At 43.3% G+C, this 6,335-nt stretch overlaps 1 pseudogene; it reads right to left on the bottom strand.

The window, feature by feature from the left end:
- Positions 1–4,183: 4,183 nt before the first annotated feature.
- LOC103249345 lies at positions 4,184–4,702 on the bottom strand (annotated as a pseudogene).
- Between the last annotated feature and the right edge of the window lie 1,633 nt (positions 4,703–6,335).

Genomic DNA, 6,335 nt, shown 5'->3' with positions numbered 1-6,335 from the left:
GACAAAATATTACCAAGGTCAAGTACAAGGGTCAGGGAAAGGATTCAAATTAAAACCAGAAAAAAATGGGGTCACCTATAGGGTCAGGTCAAGAAGGGCCCCAAATGGGAAGCTTTCATTGCCTGCTCATGCTGGGAAGAGAGTACACCCATCTTCTGGCTCCTGGATATTTTGGCCCTTTGTCATTACATCTTGAGCCTTGGCCTCAGACCTATCTGACCTTTGGCTGCTGATCATGAGGTGCCCTTCCCACTCTCATTTTTTACTTTCCATTGCTTAGTGATAAATCAAAGCAAGTCCTTTTGTCTTCAGTGAATATGTGGCTCCAAATAGGAGACAACAAATTACACCCTCCTAAGTGCTTTCATTTTCCCCAGTGGTTAATCCAGAGACAATGAACTTGCTGTGCATCTCCTATAGTTCAGCCCAGTCACTGCAGCCGAAACATCAGCCCTCTCATATCTGAAATGTGCCCAGTGACATGTCAGCCCTTCAACTACCAGCTGAGGTGTGGTGTTCACTGACACATTGTGGGGATTGGATCAAATCCGGCTGTGACCTTTACTGTGGGCTTTCTAGGACTGTTGCAGGCACAATCTGTGGGTCACATTTCCCAGTAGATGACCATAAAAACACAGGCTGAAGCGATGTCCTGAAGGAGGAAAAATCAAAACCTAGGCAGGGCAGCTCAGGGAACCTAGCAGTGATCAAGTTTGACTGGAGACCATCTTCCATCTGATGCAAGAAAAGCTCTTGGGCACACACCACTGTTTTAGGGCCTCACCTTGTTCACCCTTAGATCTCTGTGCTGGTGAGCTCCTGGCTGCTGCCTGTACTCAGGAAAGGAGTGTCAGCAACCACTTGGGCCAAAATCACTGCTCTTTAACTGATGGCAAATCTCTGCAGATGAAGAAATCTAGCAGGTGGGGAATGAGCAGCTTGGGAATGGGATCTGAGCAGTGTACCGAGAGATCCACTGCCTTGTGGAAAGCCCTCTAGAGAACCACAGCAGAATCTCTGGGACTTGGGGAATTAGAAGTGGCCAGTGAGGAAAAGTCATGATGGGTGCTGGGGAGATGGGAATGAAAAGAGCTCCAAAGCATAGTCTGCTAGAAAATGAATGCATTAGGGAAGAGAAGCATTTCAGACCCACTTCAGAAGGAGGTGGCTTCAGGAAGGGGCTCTGAAGGCACACTTGGAGCTGGAGTCCAAAAACTGGGGGGCTTTTACCCAAACCCAGGGTGACAGAGGCACAGACAAATGTTTGGATATGTGTGTGTGTCTATGCTGTGTCGGTCTAGGGAGTGAGGCTGATTGAAGCCTAGACACGAAAGTCATGGGTCTCAGGAGCCTTAGAGTTAGATCAGGGAGTACCAGATGAAGGGGCCAACACAGGTCACAGCACAAAAGACAAAGATGATAGAAAAGTTAAAATTCCCAGTGGGCAAGAATCATTAGAAAGAGGAAGAAGACGTAGGCATGCTGATACTGCCCAGACAGAAGTGAAGCTGAAGGGCTGAAGCCTGTAAAGAGAACAAGAAAGTTTGAGCAGAGGAGGGTGTCTAAATTCCATACTTGGTGCAGTGTGAGAGTGCAGGGTGGACATGTCCTGGCATAGCAGATTCCAGAGGGAGAGCCAGTGTTTACCAGAGTCTGGTACCCAGCTGGGAGAGTTTAGGGCAGCTAGCTCTTTAATAGAGATCTGGGTGAGCAGTTGCATCACTTTTTGGCTGGGTGAGGGGCGCTGTGGAAATGTCAAGTCTTTACCTCTGTTCTATAAGTCAGCTTCCCACTGAGCTTGACATTTAGCAAGACTCAAGGAGATGTGGTCGCTAGACAAATGATCTAGTCCCCAGCAGGGACTGAATGGGAATGCAGACTTTAGAAAGGAGAGGGAATCATGGGCCTATAATGCCTGTAAGATGTCAGAGACAGTGTGCAGCCTTAAGGATGGTGAACACGAAGCGGAGATGATGGGCATCTAGCACTAAAGAGCATAGACATCAGAGAGACAGAAAAAAAAACAGTCAAGAAGAAGGAAAGACAAGTGGAGAAAAGAGTCCTTTTGCCCCAATCCCCCACAGTTCTGTGGGGTGCCTGCAGCCCTGATGAATCCCAGAGGTTGCAGGTTAAGGGAATAAGAGCTTGTAAGAACTTGGAGAATGCAGAGCACCAAACAACCAAGAAATGTAGGAGAAGGAATGACAGCATGAATTTTTCAAACTCAGAAAAACGGAGGACATGGGTGTTGTGGAGGGGGTTGGAGAGGCCGGAAGCTGTGGGTTGTGCAGGGCCTCTGTGAGGCTGCTTCACATGTCAGAGGCTTACTCTGAGGCTGCAGAGTTTCCCCTTTCTTCTGTCCCAATTAAAATTGGCCTCTTCAAGTCTTTCTTCTCTGTGGACCTGTTCTGGCCCTAGTTCTTTTCCTGCCTCAGTATTCACAGAGGACATTTATGGTCTGTTCCTGGTTAGATTCCTCTCCAGTTCAGAAATGTTTCCTCAAGTCATCCACAGGTTAAACTTCTTCCCCATGGAGCTTCTGCCTCTGAGGCAGTAGGTTCTCACACAACCCAGAAACCCACTCCAGATTTTTACCCCTGAGACATTCCCCTTTCCTGCACTCACGCAGCCTCATAGCTCTCAGCACCTCAAACCCCATGAAGATGCCCTCCCCTTCTCAGGGCTTTTCTCCAGATTGAGAGCTCTCTTCTCCCAGTGCAGCTTAGAGCCTCACCACAACATGAACAGTAAGTCACCCCAGAAACAGCCATGCAACCACACTCAAGCTAATACGATTTTATTTTTGCCTTTTCAAGACCCTTGTCTGTGTAGGCAAACCTATCTGGTGAGAAGAAAGCCATGAGGAAAATTGCCCTGCAGTGGTTGTGAACAACACAGGGCCATGGTCAGTTTGGCAAGCCAAGCAATCCCATGTTTGTTTAATCCAAGATGCTTTTCATAAGGTACACAATGTATAATTTATAATTCAGTCATCATCTCTGAACTTTTCTAATTCAATGTCTCCATTCACAAATAATTATTATGCTTATTTATGCAATTCATTTGGCATATTGCATCAGCATTTTACAGTAAATAGATCACATTTCTTTCAGATTTTCTGACTACAGCACAGATATTTATCATAAGATATGAAAAATAAAATCAGTAGTTCATTTCTTCAGTTATTATGTTAACAGAATTTTTCCATTTGCAAATAATCCTTGTACATATACCGGAATCATTTGGCATATTGCATCTGAAAAGGTCCCTGGAACACATTGTTCTCTCACGCCTCCAATAAGATTCAAGAAGCCAAGAATTGAGAAAAAAGAAGTTTATTTGTGAATTCAGAATTCAGGGATACAAGCCAGTATAGATACCACGGCCAGCTCAGCATCTCAAATTTTGCAGTTTGTATTCATAAGCATAAGCATTGGCATTTGCTACTGATTAATATCAAACTACTAACTTGCAAAACATTGTGTGATATTCCAATTATTATTGCATTTTGTCAATAACACGCATTGTTTGCATATTCTTGGTTCCCGATACAAGGAAACTGCAATTTTCAGTTATTAGTAATTCTAAGCAAAGAATAAGTGGAGCTTCTACAAAGTAAAACATTATTCATAGTGATACATTATTAATCAATGAGTACAACAATACAAAAGAGTGTACCAGTTATGGTTACAAGATTAATATAATTGTATTTCTGACTTTAACTATTGATCATGAAATAAACACTGTATTTTACTAACTGTGTGAATACAACCATGGAGTGTGTGAATCATTCTGTTCCAGCGAGGGTGAGCACAGTCTTGTAATTCTAAGGAATGTGGATTGTACAGGGCAGTAACCCTAAGAAACCAAACATTATAACAATCATGAATTAGTAGTAGTGGGTTCTCTTCATCATTTCCTCAGTGTTATCCATCATGGAGGTGTGGGAATCATTGTCTCTTTCTTTGGGTTTGAACATCTGAATGGCCTTCTCAGTCAGGCGAAACTGTGCTAGGAGAGGAAAAGGGGGATTAAGGGCAATGGGGTGGGGGTTTAAATGTTTTCTACATCTAGCCTGATTTAATTACAAAAAACAGAAGTTGGTTTTTTTTCCCTTAGAAACAAGTTTATTTTCTGCCAACCTTATTTCCGTGTTGCTTAAATGCATGTGTTGCTTAAGAGCTTAAGACCACTCCATGGTTGTCCCTACCCATTCAGTGGCCTGAGCAGTGGGAGCTGCAGACCAGTCTTCTGTGGCAGGCTGAGAACTCCAGTCTTCAGTAGGAAACTGCTGAATTGGCACAGAAGGCACCTGCACACCTTCAGACCAGTCTGCAACCTCAGGCTGAGTAGCAGTGAACTCAGGAGCTGGAACAGTCCATTCATCCTGAAATTCTTTGGTCACAGCTTTTTCAGCAGCAGGCTGCTCTTCCTTTTCAATCTCTTCAGGATCTCTGTAGAAGTAGAGATCAGGCATAACCTCTCACAGGTGTTCACGGGAGAAGGTGCCACGCATGTGCAGAACTTCCCGAGTCAGCATCCACCACATCAGACCCACTGAGTGAGCTCCCATGTTGTTGCACGGGATAGCAATGTCCACATAGCGCAGAGGAGAGTCTGTGTTACACGGAGCAATGGTGGGCAGGTTAATGTGAGATGCCTCTGTGAGGGGCTGGTGGTCAGCCCTGGGATCAGTAACCATGCCCAGCTAATTTTATTTATTTATTATAGAGACAAGGTCTCGCTAAGTTGCCCAGGCTGGTCTCGAACCCGTGGGTTCAGGCAATCCAATCACCTTGGCCTCCCAAAGTGCTGGATTACAGGCTGAGTCACCAAGCCTGGCGTATAGCCAATTATTTAAAGGCAAGAAGGAGTTAGGCCTAGATCAGTCTGAAAAACAACCCCATTCTGTAATGAATTTTTATTGCAAGCTATGATGATCTGGGCCTTTGATTTCTTTCTTTCCTGTATCTGGCATAGCATTTACAAGAAACATATAAGGATCACATAGTGACAAGTGTGAAGATGAGTTATTTTCTTTTCCTGTTCATTTTTTTATGATGAAAGGTTTGGTATGCCAATGTTCATTATGCAGGTAACCTTGTTGATGAAGTGTGCCCTCCCCCCCCCAGCAGATTCCCAATACTGCCAATCCCACCCCCGCTCCCTCAGCAGTTTCCCACTACTTATGACAGTTATGTTAGAGTTCATGAGAGTTAGTCTGGTCCACTTTTCCTGAAAGATGTCTGTCTTAGTTGTTGCTCACGAGATTGACCAGACCCCAGATGTTATCTTGAATCCCAAGCAGGTGTCAGTGGGCCAGCTTGAAGTCCAGGTGGGCCGCAGTGTAGTCAGGTGCTTGCCATAGGCATGAGATGTGATTTTAATTCAGCTCTCCCTAACTTTCCAACATAAGAGCCAGTTAAACGCACCTAGCAAGGTCCTAAGTTGGTTACAAATTAAAAACAATAACTATGAATGACAAAAGTTTAGACAGTCACCGTTCAAAGCACAACCAACAAGAAAACCTGGCTATTCTATAATATACAACGTTTTCTAAAAGACAGTTCTGATAAAGTCAAAATGACTTCCTTCCACATCAGCGTTTTACCATAAACAGATCGCATTTCTTTCTAGATGTCCCAACTGGAGCGCAGATGTTTATCATAAGGTACGCAAAGTAAAATTAGTAGTTCAGCCATCGTCTCTGCAAGTTTTCCATTTGCAAATAATCGTTATACATATATACGGAATTCAACTGGTATATTGCATCAGTCTGCAAGTTTTCCATTCGCAAATAATCGTTATACATATATACGCAATTCAACTGGTATATTGTATCCGTCTTTTACGATAAATAGAAGAGGTTTGTTTTCCAGTTTTCTGACTAGAGCACAGATGTCCATCAAGGTACACGCAAAGTAAAATTAGCTACCATTGCTGCATTATTTTTTATCGCAATTATTCCATGACAAATAAACATTGCACATGTTCATGCAGTTTATTTTTCATGTTGCATCATCCTTTATGATAAATAGATCGTTTTTATGCTCTAATTTCCTGACTAGGGCATAGATACTACACTGAATTCAGAATTCACTGAATTCACTGACTTCATCCTTGCAACTGCCCCAGAGAGCTGTTTGGAGTGCACGTATTAAACAACACTTACTCGTGCTGGCTGTTCAATCAGGTTTTTTTTTTTTTTTTGCACAAAAACAAGAACCAAACCTACTGTCCACTGAAAGTAGAGTTCAAAAATGTGGTGTATATGGTACATGACGAAATTTTATGCAGCCATAAAGAAGTACAAAATCATGAACTTCTCGGCAAAT

Source organism: Carlito syrichta, unplaced genomic scaffold (genome assembly GCF_000164805.1).
Source record: "Carlito syrichta isolate Samal-C Ts95f unplaced genomic scaffold, Tarsius_syrichta-2.0.1 Scaffold41535, whole genome shotgun sequence".
Lineage (NCBI taxonomy): Eukaryota > Metazoa > Chordata > Mammalia > Primates > Tarsiidae > Carlito > Carlito syrichta.
Note: the sequence above shows the minus strand (reverse complement) of the source record. Positions and strands in the feature narration are given on the sequence as shown.